This window comes from Oryzias latipes, chromosome 19 (genome assembly GCF_002234675.1).
Source record: "Oryzias latipes chromosome 19, ASM223467v1".
NCBI classification, from domain to species: domain Eukaryota; kingdom Metazoa; phylum Chordata; class Actinopteri; order Beloniformes; family Adrianichthyidae; genus Oryzias; species Oryzias latipes.
Genome location: NC_019877.2, coordinates 19,280,627 through 19,298,600, shown reverse-complemented (window position 1 = coordinate 19,298,600; position 17,974 = coordinate 19,280,627). Strand labels below are relative to the sequence as shown.

Genomic DNA, 17,974 nt, shown 5'->3' with positions numbered 1-17,974 from the left:
AGGGCTGGAGGCCAAACGTAAGCCTTTAAACAAAACGCTGGTGCACTGACATATCAGGAAAAGGAGAAATCGTAAGGATTTGTGGATGAAAACACATGTGAAAGAGGTTCTGATAAACACATGAGACAACTATTACTGCTTGATATCTTTGGCACAAAACTACTACACTAAAAAAAACATGAAGTCATTTCACAATGCCAACACTGAGAGTACCTTATTTCCTAAACATGTTAATTGTAATGAAGCACCACTCTGTCATAATCTGTTTTCTAAGCATTCCCAGAAGAGGTCTTTTAATTATGATTTTGCTGGCAAAATAAAACAAATATTTTCTGGGACATAGTTTCTGCAGAGCAGCAGTAGTTCATTAGAAATTCACCTCGTTCACCTTGTGGGCGTGACCACTGGTGCAGTGTAAGCCTGCCCAAACGTCCCATCTTTTTGTTTACATGTTCTCCACCTAGTTTACAGCCCCCCAGACCCCCAACCCAATATTATGGGTGCAACAAAAATGGTGAGTAATATTAAAGCTTTCCAGCCGAACAGTTTTGAGCCAGATGTGAGCTCGGAAGAGGAAAACGAAGGCGCACATGGATCTTTTTGTCTGCAAGCGGCTGCATCAGATTTTTCTATTTTCCAGGAACAAATATAACCGTTTTCGAATGGCATTTTTTGTCTGCTCCTTATTCAAACCAATTTGAATATATACATACTCAGAAATTTCTTTATTTTTATCATCCGGCACCAGAAAAACATCAAAAACACATTTTCATCAGAGCGGTTCTTTAAATCAGATGGCTCACATTCTTTTAATCACGATATATTTTATTATTTGGTTTTTGTCTAATAACTATAAATTAAGACACTGAAGATCAGGTGTGGTTATTTTTCACATACTTAATGAAATATAATAATAATAATAATATATAACATGAAATTTCCCCATTGTGGGATTAATAAAGTCATCTATCTATCTAATGTATAAATTGCTACGAATTTTAATCTAAACAATTCTAAAAACATTATTACAACCTCAAAGCCTTCTAATAAATGTATGAAGGCATGTCATAAAGAACAGGAGTACCTCATAAATGCTATTTACATGTTATTCAAGTCTAGGTATCGTTTTTTCTAGACACGAAACAAACATATTATGTCACAAAATAAACCAAAATCCAAAATGACAACAATCCACCTTGATTCTAAGGGCTGTGTTGCATTCACACACTGCACAACACAGCAGAAGGTGACAACAATAACAGCTCTTCTATCAATGTGATGCTTGCAGCCATATGTTTGGAGCATTCAGCCTTTCCCCGCTGAACACAATGAAACAGTGTGGCTCATTCTAGAGTTACCCAGAGTGCACCAGTCCTGTTGGCCCTTTCAATTGACAAGGCAATAAAACATCCAAATAGTCTGGAAAAATAAAAATCAATGTCCGGATTTATAACACATTTTGTTCAATATACTGTACGTGAATTTACTTTTTGAACCTTTGGAGGAAAAAAAGGAATATATTTAAAGAAATACTTAAAGTATGATTAGGTATTTCTATGATCAAATTAGTTTGGCAAAATTGATGAGAAAAATTATTTGTAGTTCAAACTTCTGAAAATCATTTCTTTGTTTAACGAAGCAAGCATGAGAATTGTTTTAAAACTCACAGACTAATTATGTCTGCAAGGCTTTCCTTTGAAGCTGATCATACTAAATCAAGATAGTTGCCTGGGTAAAAAGAAATATTCCTATTTATAAGGAATAATTATTTTAATAACTATGTTTTTATTTTTAGATGAGATGACACACTGATAGAAAAGCAGAACTCAGTAGAATTCCATCATGAAAAAGTGAAGAGAATTGTCTGCCCCTCTTCTCTTCTGAGTTTTGAAGGACTTGGAAACAGTGACACAAATGTAAAAGTACTGAAGCAACCATGCAGTGTAATGAAACTTTAATGCTTTAGGCTTAAATGGTATAAATATTTCAGGCCAGCTGAAATTATAACTCAGAGTATTGTTAGGACTGAGCAGAGTGAGTTCTTTGAAGGTAAATCATCAGAAAATTGGAATTTAAGTATCTCAGCACACAGTAAGTGCAACAGCATGACTGAATAGGCATGTATAGGCAAATATACACAAGCCAGGCTAATGTATGAATTTACTTCTGTCTTCCATATGCCAGTTTGTACATATTAGTGCAACTGAAAACTATACTGCTAAGACTGTTTAAGATATGTTGTTGTTTTTGTAACTTTTCCTTGGACATTCTTAAGCTACCGACACACCGGATGTGTAATGCACGTTGAAGAAAGTGCTAAACGTGGGTTCTTGAATGCACATTCAGCCTGTAGTGTTCACAGTGGACAGGTAGAGATGGGCTTCTTTATCTTTTTATTTCTCTACTGTTTATTAGTGTATGTCTGCCATCTACAGCCGGAAGAGGCTTGTAATGTTGAAGCGGTGCAATTCTTGTTAATCTTGTTTTAGGCTTTTTCTTTCACAGCTCTGTACTGATATATGAAAGAGTTTGTGTCATATAATTCTGACTGGGAACAACCGCAATTATTACATTTTCCTCCATGATCGAATTTCAAATTATTGGTACTCCTGTGAATCAAAAGAGACGCTATCCATACATCACATCGAAATCAAAATCCCTGATTGGTTAAAGTTTGACTGAGATTAACTTTCAACATGCATATGATGGATGCACTTTTTGTAGAGCCCAAAGTTGTTTTAATATTAAGTTAAGTTGTCTTAATATTGTGCGTAGCTACGTGTTGAATGCAAAAGTTTTGAACGCAGAAGCCAAAAATATGATTTTTCATTGGAAGTGGCCGCTTGAACGTGCATTTTCAAGAGCAATGTGAACGTAGCTTTAGCCTTTCAGCCTGCAGCTGTGGCTCAATGAAAAAATAATATTTGAAGTCAAAATTTTCAGGGATTTTTTTTAAATGAGCAAATGAAAATCTACTAAATGATCATTTTAGGTTGATATTACATTTTGGCAAATCTCTAGAAGTTTCCCAATAAAAAAATAAACATCTGGTGAAGTGGCTGCTCTCCATTCAGCTATAGTCATGCTTTGTTAATCCCCACCCAATGCTCTCCTCTCAGCTGGAACTGGATCTTAGCCATTTATGAGCTGTAGAAGATTTGTGTAGAAAGTCTACTCTTGGGCTACTCAGTCATTCTTGTTTATTTATTTATTTCTCTCCAACTCAATTTATAATGTCCCCCTCCCTCATTACCCACCTGCAGAAATATGCTGTTAATGTCTCTAACTCTCAACCTTCCAAGCTCAGGATATCTAAGGAAACAGCTTTCTGGCAGCGTAACGGAGGACAGCCTGTTGCACTCGTCTGTGCAGCGGCACAGATTGAGCAGAAGAGCCCCTGTCCTCATCAAGATCAACACTTGCAGCGAATGACTAATAAGTGTGAGAAAAGGAATGGAGATGAGAGAGAAAAGCAGCTTCACTTCCAAAGATAGAAAAATGTATAAAGGGCAGGGAGTTCATCCAAAACAAAAGCAGGCATTGTGTCTGTGCTGGTGGAGCTGCCAGATAACAGCAGCAGGTGACATGCAGCATGTAACAATAAGCTGAAGAAGGTGGCGGTGTTTCTGCTCATCTTACAGACGGCTGACAACAACGATGATCTGTTCAGAGCCTAACTCCACACTCTAAAATCTTTAGACAATCTGGCTTGGCTGTCCCCTCCACAAAAACAAGGCTGTGCTGTCGCCCTGGATACCACTGACCTCACTCATCCGATTGGTAATGCAGCCAGGACATGGCTGCTCACATCAGCCGCGGCCTTTGTCCTCACACATTTCTTGGAGCAGAAATCCTCCTCAGACTGATTCAAAACCAGTTTCATGCATGAAAGCTGCCATTAACAGCATGACATCACTTCCTGCCACTGGCGTTTCTCACTAACCAAGCCAAAGCTTGCAAGTGAGCAATGTGCATGCAGGCGGTTGTTTTGCAGCTTGCTTTTTTGAAACTTTTGATAGTTATGATCAGATATTCAATGTTTTGGCTGAAAATCGTTTACAAGTGGATGCATCAGAATGGAGAAGAGCAAGGAGCTTGTGGCCTGCTGGCTGAATGTCAAAGGCTTTTTCAAACAGTATTTTTTTGTCGCTCCTGATTTACAACGATTTGAACAATGAAATAATCAGAAAAGTTATTTTATGCCTAGTTTTCTCAGCCTCTTCCATCATCAGAAAAATGTCACAAGAACATTTTAAAGACATAATTTTTTATTAGAGTGGGTCTTTAAAGAGTAACAAAGAAATATTTTATAAAAAAAAAAATACTAATTTTCAGTTCTTTACCCGATTAACGTCAAACAAACCATTGTTCCTCTATGCATAGCATAGGTATAAAGAAAGTATTTGTTGGTGTTTTATTCATTTTAACCCATTAATGCATGGATCTATTTCCAGTTAAACAAAAAAATTCTTCAGTGTTTTTTACGTTCAAGTGCTGCAAAATTAGGTGGAGTCCTGCATGGAATGGTGTGTTTCAAATTAGAGACATACGATGCTGGGTTGGTAAGACAAGGGCCCAAATGGCTCTTTTAATGCTTTGAGTGGGTGACCACTGGTCCGTCCGTCCGTCCATCCGTACATACATACATACATCTATCCATCCTGCTCTATCCCTTTCGGGGGAACACGGTTACCCCTGGTCTAATCCATCTAAATGGTATAAAGCTTTTCTACTTCCTTAGCTACTGTCATAGTTTTATGAAAAAAAAAACAACCTCAAACATGTTAAAAACAGTTGTCATGTTTGATTGAGCAGTTAGATCCAATTTGTTGTCTCTAAATCTCATAATATTTAGGTGCAACATGTTAGCATCTTCTGGCCAAAATAATATTGTATTTTTTTCTTGTTTTGTTTATAGATTTGCTATCTTTACTTTTTTTCCTTCTTACGTGCTTTGCAGAATGCTAGTCATGACAAATACATAATGTTCATTGATCTAAATCATACAGTGAGTTTGCCCACCGGGTTCATTCATTACTGCTTTGTAACTATATTCGTTAAGAAATATTATTGCAAAATAAATCTTCACAGTTTTCTATGATTTCGAAATTACATGAGAAAAATGAATTATTCTGTCTAATTTGATGTTAAACTCAAACATTTCATGTTTTTAATGTAACACTAAAAACACAACTGGTTGTCCCTGCAGTTTTTTTTTTTTTATTATTACAGTGGAATAAAATTATTCTTTAAGAACCCATGGTGACATCAGTGTAACAGAAAAATATCAGAAATGTGATTAGTCACCACTTGGTTTGTGGTGTAAAACTTTTAATTTTTCCGGAAAATGTGTCTGGGTTCTTATTGTTTAAATTCAAAGTTATGATCCTCATGTCATATTTAATTTTATTCAAAAATGTAGCAAGATATGTTTAATAAAACTAATTCAGTGTTGTGTTTTTTTTCCAGTCTTTTGCAAAGTTGAAATGTGTGGTTCATTAAGATGCACATGCTTGTACGGTATGTTTAGCATGCAGCCTCTGATGATGTGTCCTTGTGTGCATCTGGGTAACCACTGCCCTGGGAAATCTTCCGCTCTCACGAAACAGAGAATATCTGTCAGCAGCTCCTAAAGACACATTATATACACAGAGGTGCAGTCACACCCATGCATGCAGCTGGGACTCCACTTCAGGCGATTCAACAGATTTATGGAAACGTGCGGCTGGATCCTGTTAATAAATATGAAGAAATCCAAGGAACAAATTGGTCTTTGGGTCTGTTTTATCTAAAGGCTTATTTCTGGGCATGGAAGATAGCAAGAAACAGCTGGTCATTTTCTTGACCCTTTTTCTTCTGTTTCAAGAGACTCTGGCTGATGAAATACTGGAAGGAGTCATTTCCCTAAAGATGAACGCCTTGCCCCAGGCTCCTGTGAGCTCCTTTGGGCTTCCCTGGACCATATAGCCGCACAGACACAGAACTGGTATAAAGCATGACCATTAAAACGAGGGAGAGGAATATTTATGGTTCTCCCTGCGAGGTGTCCCTGCCTTCATGTCCCACATTCTGTTACGGTGAAATATTTATCTCTGTTATCGGCACCAATCTGGATAGAAGCCATAAACAGCAGGCCTCATGTCTGCTGGCAAACAATGGGAGTGTGTCATGTTCCTTTGGATTATTTTCTCATTTTCAGGAAGCATGCATTGTTTTGCTTCAATACACATCTAATAAATGAACCAGGAAAGGTCAGCAAGCCCAGAGGAACACAGCAGACATGACAGCAAAAAAAAAGTGAGAAAATGAAGTGTCTTTGGCTCTAAACCAGACATAATCCCTCGTTCAGCGCGCTTTATTGACTCCATGGGCAGAATCGTTTTCAAATGTCATCTGGGATTTCATTTGGCATCTTGTGGCTCTTCAGTTGAGCATCAGATGCCTTTAGAGGAGAGTCCCTCAGGCAGAGCATCCCTCAAACACAAACGCTCTCTTTGTCCTCGCTGAAACAACACAGAAAAACGTGAGACATAAAAACTACCGCTGCTCTGCAGGTCGGCACATATGCTGAGTTGACAGGAGGAGGCATGAAAAAATTACAGGGAGGAACACTTTGAAGATGAGCTCAGCAGAGCCGGTCAGCTTCACTGCATGCTGCAGAGAAAGCACCTGCCATGTTATTAGGGAACATATGCTGCTCCTCTCAGCTACAAGTCTTTCAGGGAGCATCACTACAGGATGACTTGACAACAAGTGTTTAAAACAGGAGCAAGCGCATTGCTGTTGCAGGTACACTCTTTAATCTGCATTATAAACCTATAAACCATGTTTTTAAAAATCCCTATGCAAACTTTTTTATCATTACGTTTGAAAACTCTTGTAATTTAGCTGAGATTATAGACTTTGAGACTTGGAGATTGTTTTCTGTTCTTAGTCTGCAGGATTCCAAGAATTTCCTAAACCAGGGTAAGGCTGGACTGCAGTGAGGCTGGACTTGGTGACCCTGAAATATTTCTTTAGTTACATAACTATAAACTCTAGACTGCTGGAAGTCATTTTAGTAAACAACTTTCCTCTGTCTGTCTGCTTTCTTTCAGATACTGACTTGTATTTATTTTGACTGAAAGCAAAAGTTTCAGTCATTTTATTTTTGTTTGTCTCTCCCTGTCCTCTTGACAATTCAATTCAATTCAATTTATGTATATAGCCCAAAATCACAACAACAGTTGTCTCAATGGGCTTCGTACCGGTAATTGTAAAGTAAACATAAAAAAAGGATCATGAATACATACGTAGAATTCAATAGGAAAATACTAAACTGAACTAACTAAACAGACTAAACAGAACTGGCCATCCCTGCCCTTAGACCCTCCTTCGCGGTAAGGAAAAACTCCTTGGAATTCTAATCCAATTAGGACACCCTAATTAGCTCCGTACTTTATTTTTTTAACAACAATGACATCATCCATATACCGAAGTAAACACCTAATAAATGTGAACATTTTACAAAAACTATATGTGAATCTGCTGTGTTCTGAGGAGGAAAACCTGGATGATTTTGAAAAAATAAATTTAAATACGTTTTTCAAATGTAAAATGATTCAAACACAATTCATTGTGGTCTATATTCACCAATCTAGAGAGAATTAATGCAGATTATGCCATGGTCCGGATGACTACTCGATTCTGATTGGCTGCTGGGTGTACATTAAAAAGTGATAAACCACAGGATAACCACACGGTAAAAAAAGAAGTTCCGGTCACCTAGCTTAAATGTTTTGTATCACTGCGCCGGCTTCTTTAAAACAACCTTTTGCTTCATCATTTGGAAAAAAACAAGCGGTAAGAGCCTAACTTTCTCTCTGAACTGACGCTTTATTCAACCCATCGGAAAGATCAGCATATATATATCGCCGAATCTTGACAGCAGCGGTGGTAGATTCGAACAGCAATTAAAAATGGGAAATCCCTTAGACAGTGCACTAAGTAGTGAGTAGTGTGGATATTCTGACAAAACCCTGGACAAATTTAAACAAAACAGTGTAATTCTTTGTCACAATTTTGACCATTTTTCTTGGTTTAATCTTTCTTGCTTTTTGAGATAATTTCTTGAAACTGGTGTTCTTTTATAATTCTTTAAACACTTCAATAGAGCAATAAATAACTGAAACTATACTAAATAACCAAATGAAGAACAGCCGTGGTGATCAGGGAAAAGGAGAGCCCTTTCTTTTCTTTAATCAAAGGAGTTTCTAATCTTTCACATTTGTGACAGTGAGAATGAAGATAATAGGAGCCTGGTGAAGTAAAGCGTTTCTCTCCTCAGTAAACCCTCAGACTGCCAGATGATATTATCAGCCATCATGAAGGATGTTCCTTTTTATCTTTCCTGATATGATCTGGAGGTTATGTGAAATGTATCTGTTGCGGTAACTCGTGCCAACATTCCAGTTCAGCTGCATGTAACTGCAGTGCAATAAAGCTCAAAGACCTGACAGTCCCATTCTTGATGTTCTTGTTTATTTTCACTCCGTCAAAAGCAGCATAAAAGTGTCTTTAAGGATCCTGCACTATAACATGAACTTAATCGATAGTGTGAAAGCAGTAAAGAAAGCACACTATACTGCCTCAAACTGATGGAACTAAGTGCTATTTACCCTTTTCATAAATGGTATTCTTCCATTGTTTGCATTCATCGGAAAGCAGCGTGGGAAGATGCAGCCCAGCACACATCCTAGAAATCGATGTTGAGAGGTTAAACCAAGATGAAGCAGTAAGGAAGAGAGAGGTAAAGCCTGGCAGCGTGAGTAACCACCTGCATCGTCTAGAATCAGACACCTTGGACACTGAAGCAGTCTGGCACCGTCTGAACAGAGCAACGCAGTTACAAGAATCATTTGAAAATCCACATTGTGTACATTCAGATGAAACCAGCTGGACATTTAAAATGGGTTTTGAGGTTTTAGACTTTTATTTGGGCTGAAAGGCAAAAAAAAATCATTTTTAATTTAAGCCAAAATTTCAGTCATTCTGTTTGTCAGAGTAATCATTCCTCCTCTGACACTTTTTTTTAATATGTTCTTGCTAATCCTATTTTTTTTCATTACATGTTTCCTGTGGTGCAAGTTGTTCAAGAAACAAACTGACCAATCAGATGCCTCAGTAAAAGTGTGTGGTGTTGCGTCAAAGTTTTGAAGCATTTGATTGACAGATTCTCCTGAGTCCGCTTTTAGTGGAAGGGGGTGGGTTCTAACATGTTGACTCCTGATTGGAGAGAGTAATCGACATAGAAATGTAGACTCAAACTGACACAAAACAATCACTGCTTACTGACGACATCTGGTTTCAACGCGTAGATGGCTGAATCACAGAAAAATGGCGACCAAACTGACATTTGTTAATACTGGAAGTAAGTCATTTTCTATGGGTGATGTCCCACTTACTCAGTCCAGTTCTCATACACAGTCAATGGTGTTTGTGTCTTCACTGGTAAAAATTATTACAGTGACTGCAAAACACAGGCTCAGCTGCCAGCGACACAATCCCACACCTGCCACCATGCTTGGCAGCAGATCTGAATGGATTATGCTAACATCTTAACTTTGTTTTTTGGGTTTTTTGGCATTGTTTTAACCATCAAGCAGTTTGGAACTTACAGCTAATATCACAAAAATAATGGCCCAAAAAATCCTAGTGAAGCACAACAACTGCATATTGACCATCAAATCTTTTGACTTCCTTCTTTTTGCGATATACATTTTAATGTTTTAAAGAATATGTCAAAAAAGCTGCTGAAGAAAGAAGCTGTACTTAGTAATGCTACTTTTCCAGGTAATTAAAAAAAAACTCTTTTGGCTGCTTAATGTGTTCCTTTTGAAATAAAAATTTTGTCAGGACTTTAAATCTTGAACTTTTTGCACGTCGATGTTATAATACCCTGCTTTTTGAGACCAGATTTAAACATGAACATGAAGAAAGTGTTTCTTTTTCTGACATGCCTACTTTCTTGTTGAATCTTTTTGAAGAACCTAAAAAAAAATTGTATTTTTTCCACCCACTCAACATTAATACTCTTTCATTAGAGGGATATGACATGAAGCAGTTTTGATCTTCAGTCTAAACATTAGTGGTATTTTAATGCTGACACTGATCTTTGTTTGAGAGCTGTAGATACTTGAAAATGCTGCCTCATAAATTTAACTATTATTGCCAACTGAATAAAAACAGAACAAAATATAGATAGCACACATTATAAAACTGGTTTCCTTCCATCCATTTATTGCCAAAGCTTGCTTTATCTATCCCTAAATTCCCATTTAGGGATACATAATTCTGGAGCTAACCAACAACTGAACGGCAAAGGTGGGACACATCCTGGACAATTCACAGGCCCATTAAGAGGAGGTTTATGGATGCAGTAAACAAAGACATGAAAGTAGCTGGTATTGATGCAGAAGACAGGGTTAGATACAGGAAGTTGATTCATTGTGGTCAACCCTGAAGGGAAAAGCCGAAAGTAAAAGAAGAAGAAGAATTACAGTACTATAATCTGGTTTGAGGGGACAAATCGCTACAGTCCCTGGACGAGTAATATTAGCCAAGACATGTCTGTATTTGAAATCTGAAACATGAGGTAGCAGGTACCTGGTTCTCACAGCACAAGACCTGTGATGGCATAGGACAGGAGTTAAAACTTCCAAAAAAGGATGATTTAAAGAGCATTCTTATACCCAGACAAAGCACACATAGATTCATAAAACAGACGCATTTGTCTTTCTAACTCAATTTGTTTAGATCTTTTTCCACAGCTCTTTTTCCATTCTATTTACTTCCACTGATATTTCACACTCGGGTTCTGCTCTGAATTCAACAGCTGCATTTCGTCAGTCCTCACTCTTACTAGTAAATGTACTCCGTGGTTTTCCTTATTCCTCACTTGACCCCTTATAATTAGTGGGTTAAAGGTCAGTTTCCATGTTCATTACTTTAGCAAAATGGAAATCATGCAGCCATGACGCTTTTCATGCTTTAAGAAAGTACGTGTGCATCTGGGTAATTATTATCAATCTCCTTGACAGTTACATCTTATTACGTCTTCTACAGCATCAGACTGTGTTTTCCTAAAGCCTGCACAAAGCACAATCTTCTAAATGGCAAACAGCCTTATGAATAACATTAACTTGCCACTCTGTCATGCGTTTCAGCATCGCCCTGCATCAGTAATGGCTGAACACTTCAAGAACAGCTGCCATGTACACAGAATGACCTTGAAGTCAATATTTACTGTTGCTGCTACAAAGCTCGACAAGAAGCAGTGCTAGGTGTCATGAAAACTCCATTCATGATGCAAAAGCTGTCTTTAAATGAAATATAACAACAAAGAAGATGCTCTGGCTGAAAGTGATGATGACGTCCTTTCTGATTCTGCATGTCTGCATAAAAAGAACTCAGCGTGACTACAGTAAACCATGTCTGCCCCAACAGCTGGAAGCAGATCTTCTTTCTTCTTTATCATTCACACATTAAGACAACTGTGTTGTTGTTGTCAAATGGCTCCAAATTAAACCAACATTCCTCCATGACACACACATTACCTAAAGTTTAACTTTACAAATTAGATGAATACTCACAGCGTCAGTCTCAAAGGATCCTATCTAAATAATCTGGAACATGTTAAGACCTCTAGAATTTAAAATCCTCCTTCTTTCTTTCCACTTTTTTGTGGAGTTGAGGTAAATCATCAGACTGGGTATTACAAGATGAGTTCTGTGACTTAGCTGCTTATTCATAGACTTTCCTATGTGGATCTTACTTATGGATTAAACCCAGATGATACTGCGGTGTGATTTTTACCATTTCAATGCTTATTCAGTAGTCAGTGGTGTTATACGCAAAATACCGGAGACCTGGCTTGGCAGCAGAAACTTAAATGTGACAAAATAGGGTCAAAGGGAGAAACAAAACAGAGGACAAACAGATGGTCTGACAAAGCTCAACGGAAAACCAGACACCTAAACAAACTGAGGCTGATGATTGAGCAACAGATGCAGCTGTAGATAATTAGCAACTTAAACCTGGTATGAGTGTGACTGGACCATTGATTGTATATGATACCTGGACTGAGTGACTCCTCTCCCCTGGCATTCCAAACAGGAAGTACCTGCTGGCTCCAAGAAGCCAAAATCCCATGGAGAAATAAACAGCTATTCCTCAGTCATTCTATTTGTCAGAACAACCATTCTTGCTTTGCTACCTTTTTTTAAACACGTTCTTGATAATTCTTAGTTTTTTTTTATATATATATATATATATATATATATATATATATATATATATATATATATATATATATATATATACATATATATTTGTAGTGCTTCGTGATGATTTCTGGCTCCAACAGCATTTCGTAAAAAAAATGGTGACTGAACTGACTTAATTTTGTTGGAACCAGAATAATGCCATTTTCTACGAATGATGTCACGCTCACTCGGTCCAGTTCTCTTTTACATTCAGTGGACAGAACTGAAAAAAAACAAAAACACAACTGAACCAAAGAAAGCTCCAATCTTCACAATGGCTGCTTTGACCCAAAATTTTAGTTTATATATCTAAATCTTTTGGGTGAAATTGTAGGGAAGTTAAATTTGAAGCTATGTCTCTAACAATATATGTTCTTTATGATCACCTGACTCTTTATTTAAGAACACAAAACCTTTTATAAAGTTATTGTTTTAATGTTTTGCATTTTTTGAGGTCAGCTGACTAAACTGATATCGGTCAACCCATGATGATATTGACATGGGTAAAAAGAGTAAATCAGAAAAAAAAAATGAATCTAGAAAGAAAGCAACTGCTGTCTGCGGCTGAAAATCATTGTTGGAAAATTTTACTTCATTTTTTAAATTATTAGTGATTAAAAATGATTGGTTGTTGTTCATTCAACAGTCGATTTCTGTGTTATAGATATTTAAAAACTAGCTCTGCTGGTCATCCATGAATGTCTGCTTCAGACGCTGCCCCCCTCTGTCTGTAAGAAAAGGCTTCTGTGAGGTGATGTGAAATCACACACCAACCACTCATCTGTCGGCTGTTGTATTTGACTCAGCAGTTTGCTGTTAAAGTTTCCCAGCATGAGTCGTGTATGTCAGCTCACTTTGATGGTTTGGAGCAAGGTGCTACAAAGAATTATATGATCCAGAGCAATCCGACAGGCTTAAAAAAAACGGCACCATGTTCCTATTAGGACTCAGTCACAAATAAAGCCAATATACCTCAGAGTGGGACATTTGAAATATATGTTGTTTGAGGCCAGTTCAACTCAAAAAGCAAATCAAGTCTATCATTAAGTGAAAAAATCCATATAGCTGTTACCTAGAATAAACTGACTGCTGGGCTAAAAGTTCCTAGTATATTAATCATGAACCTTTTTGATGCATCAAAACATATTAATCTTTATAATAGTTCATAAACTACAATTGGTACTTGTAAAAATGACAGTAAAACTATAATTGAAACACAAAGGTTTATACATGTTTTTTAAAATATTGTTCATAATTTTTACAAACTCTTCATGTTTTATTATAGTAAACACCACCAGATTTCAAATCTATATTAATTTAAACCGCAAAACTCTAAAGAAACAATGAAGGTTTACAGCAACACCAGGTGAGTGATATTTACCAGGCATTTACACACTAAGAGTGTGTTGCGCATTTAGCCCATGGTTTTCACACTGGACAAGCTGCGGAGGCGGGGCATCTTCTTCTTTTTCTATTGTTTACTAGATTGTTTACTACATGTCCACGCTAGTAAACAATAGGAACAGACTGTTGGAAGAGGCTTGGTGCAAAATGTCAAAGCGGTGCAAATCTCACAAATTTTGCTCCAGCCTTTTTTGTCACTGCTGTATTTCCTATGAAATACATGTAATTCTGGCACAAACCACAACCATCATTTTCTCCCCGTGATCAATGTTTAAATGGTGAATCAAAGGGGACACCCTCTGAGAACGTGGAAACCCAAAGGCGCACATGTACACGCTTATATAGACTTTGAACTGGAAGTGGTTGCTTGAACACGTGTTGCCGTGGGTGGTGTGAAGGTACCTTCATAAATAAAACTTCTGAAGTGAAGAAAAATGGTTGATGTTCACATTTGAAGCTGGTATGAGCTAAAAGAATTAATGAAGTATATATGTCAGTATATCTATGTCAGATAAGGGACTAACGGCCTTCCTAAACTTCTCAAAAGAGTAGCAGACTCTTTGGGCAATCATCTGTCTCCACCTACTTCTGGCCTGTAATAATTACGGCCAGCTGCTGCGGTTTGTGCTGGAAAGCTCATTTGGCTCATTCATCTCAGCAGTTGTGCTACTGAGCAAAGAGGGCCCCTGCAGACAAAAGACATCCAGTTAAAAATGAACAAAATATAAGACTGCAGCTGGCTCTGCAGTGTAATAAAAGCCCTTGCATGGATTCAGTTTAATTGCAATGTTACTCCACACTGGGGAGCAGCATTATGAATAAGATAGGAATATAAGGGGTTTAGAAAGGTGGGGCACATAATATCAGCTCATTTTAGGCATATTACATAATCCTGTCAGCAGCTCCAACTGTTGCCGTGTATTTACACTTCAAACAATGCAGATCTTTTGATAAGTTCTGATTTCATCAGTATCATTATATCCATGTGAACTGGATTGACTGTTGTTTGGAGTCTAAAGTCTCCATGGCAGCAGAGGTGGATTTATAGCACTATTTTGCTAACAAACACCACATTTTGGGAAAAAAGGTCAAAACTAAAGCAACTTATCCACCATAAAAGTCATAACAAATTCCACAAAGATTAAAATTTTGTGACTTCACTGAATAAGACCATGATCTCAACCTCACAGGTTCAAAAAGTTATCTTCAAATGGTTTGAAGAAAGTCTCAGACCAAAAATTAAACATTCGGTTTAGAGACCTCAAATTTGTTGGTCAAAAGTGAAGTAACATTTTAACAATATATGAAAACAATCCATCCTCCTTCCCTCCAGTGACGGATTTTCTGAGCCAGCGTGAAGATTTATTCTCTTCAATGTGGCAATTCAAATGTATGCGGACCACACTATTTTCCGAAGTGCCTCATCTTCCTTCACTATCCTCTGTCATGCTCTCCTCTAAATTGAATTTTCTCAGTAAGAAACAGCAGAAAATGGAACTCATGGTTTTTCAAAAGAAAAAACAGGCGTTTTATGAAACCATCTTTCAATTTGAGTTCTGAATATATTTAAATGGATTTTGAAGTTTAGCTTTTGTTGTGTTAAAACAACATCTTGTCTTTGCAATCAGCTTATCTTTTTGTTTGAATGAATGAGATTATAGATGTTTTAACAGTAAAACAACAAGTTTTTTTTTACATTAATTTAAATATTTGTATGAAATATCCAGTGTTCGCTTTAGTGAAGCAGGCATGCAGAGGGTTAAGATAAGATGTAGCAAATAAACACCCCAAACCTTGTTGACTGGCATGTTTTAAGTTTGACCTTAACTACTTAAAAATTGAACAAGTACAGACAAGAATCCAATCCACTTTTTGGAACAAAGTCCTCTTTACCTCTAACCTCTCTCCAGTACAGCGGACTGTGCAGATCATGACACCTGAGCTGCCAGGCTTTGACTTCACATAAAAGTTTAATCCACACTTTGATAGGAGTTGTGGCAGCAGGTGGAGTCCAGGTGTTGCTGCACCTGAATTAGATATCCAACAGAAACTGTCAGTTATTTGTTAAGTGCATGTCCATGGTGCCAGTGCTATTTACCTTTGAGGGCAATTTTAAGCAAATTTCATCAAAGAAAAACATCTGAAAGAGCATCCATAATTGAATTGTACATTGTGTACGAATAATATGAGGTTTTCCTACACTAAAATGTAACACAAAAGAAACAGTTTAAATGTGTGTTTTTTTTCCAAAAACTAAACCATCTAAAACCTTTAAAAACTATCACTAAAAACTGTTAGATACCATGACAAAGCAACACCAAATGTTCGCACTGGCACACTAATGTCCTCTAAAATATTCAGGGTAAGTGGGATGTAAATGTAAGAATTTTTATTTTGATGCACACTGGAGCACTGGAAGTGCTGTGAAATATGGACTGTGTGTTCGAAACAATTTCATGGCTCCTTGAAATGCCAAAATGACTTTGCTGAAAAATAAACCAGGGCAGAATTAATTAAAACTCTCCCATGAGTTCTAGAAATATATGTCCTCTAACAAGTTTCAGAAGTTCACTTGTCAATTTAGGTGAGTGTTGTTTTGGAAAGCAGCATAGCTAAATTATGATGCAACACAGTGAAAACAGGAGGATAAAAAGAATAGATAAAAAATTAAAAAATCATAATATTTCTATCATTGCAACACGTGGACATACATGGTTAAGTGCAGAATATGCTCATTCTTTGAAATATATTTTACGTTTCATAAAGGGTTGAAAACAGATTATTGATAACATGAAAGTCAACTTTGAGCTTTTGCTGCAGCCATGTGAGGCCAAAGCCTTTCACAACAAAATGTGAAGAAGCTGGAAAGCAGAGGAGAACAACAGGGACAAAAGTAAAATGATTCAATAACAGACAATGAATGACTTTTAATGGCAAAAGATATTGAGCAATAAATGAGAATGGAGCCTTTCCTCCATCAGCAGGGCTGCTGGTTTCAGAACTGATTGTTGTGAGCACAGATGAGAGGAAAGGCTCAGACTGAACCTCCTTATGAAATCAGAATTATCAAGAACAGCCGTCTTTATCAATAGTTTCTGTTAGATCTTGTTGTGCCATGCCAGAAATATTGCAACTTTCTTCTTCTTCTTTCTCTTTCGGCTTTTCCCATCAGGGGTCGCCACAGCGAATCATCGTTTTCCACCTCACTCTATCATGAACATTTTCTACCCTAACATTAGCCAACTTCATGTCCTCTGTTAAGACATCCATATATCTCCTCTTTGGCCGTCCTCTTGCCCTCCTGCCAGGCAGCTCCATCTCCAACATGCTTCTACCAATATATCCACTATCCCTCCTCTGAACATGTCCAAACCATCTCAGTCTGGCTTCTCTGACTTTGTCGCTAACACAGGCAACATGAGCCGTCCCTCTGATGTACTCGTTCCTTATCTTTATTGCAACTTTCTTACTTTACTGTAATTTTCTTATCCTTACTTTTTTTAACATCAGCAAAGAAAACCTAAAAAAAAGCACATGGACAAAGATAAAGGGCCCACAAAATCAACTTTCTGTCTGTGCTGCAAGCGCCGCCCCCAGGCTCACACACACACTTTCTCCGAGCTAGCGGTCATCTGCAAAGAAAAATTAGCTGTGAAAATAACTCATATTTCATTTCAAAAATTGTTATTTAGTGTGCCAAAGATAATGTATTATCATATGGATATAGTTGACTTTGAAAGGCTTAAGCATGAAATAGGCTTTTGAAGCATCAACACATAAGGAAACAGAGCAGGAAACAACATCTTGTTGTTGTTGTTGTTGTTGTTTCCTGCTCTGCTAACCAGGTGGCACCCTGGTTAGCAGAGCAACTGCGAAGTTGTAACAGACCCCAAGTTCTAACAGACCCAAAACTTCATGAAGTTTTGCTTCCAAACAGGGGTTAGTTTTGTTTTTGGTCCTGTTGTGTATCAGTATTGTGTTTTTACCTTTGAACCACAATGCAGGACGAGTCTTTCAACATGACAATTGCCTTCACACACTGACCAGTCTGCACAAAGCGTGAGCCTTAACCTCATCCAACACCTTTGGGATTTACAGGAACTCACACTGTGAGCCAAGCCATATCAGCAGACATCAGTTTTCAACCCCACTAAAGCCCACGAGGCTGAATAGAGAGGACAAATCCCCACAGCAGCTGCTGGAAAGTCTGAAAGCAGCAGAGCAGAGGCAGTCACAGCAGCTTTTTGATGGACGAAAAGTGGTAAAAA

The 17,974-nt window shown here is 37.6% G+C and overlaps 1 protein-coding gene across 4 annotated transcripts in view; it reads right to left on the bottom strand.

Annotated features, from left to right (window-relative positions):
- Positions 1 to 17,974, bottom strand: part of LOC101158144 (rho GTPase-activating protein 44) — a 71,456-nt gene that overhangs the window by 44,738 nt on the left and 8,744 nt on the right. The window lies entirely within an intron of this gene.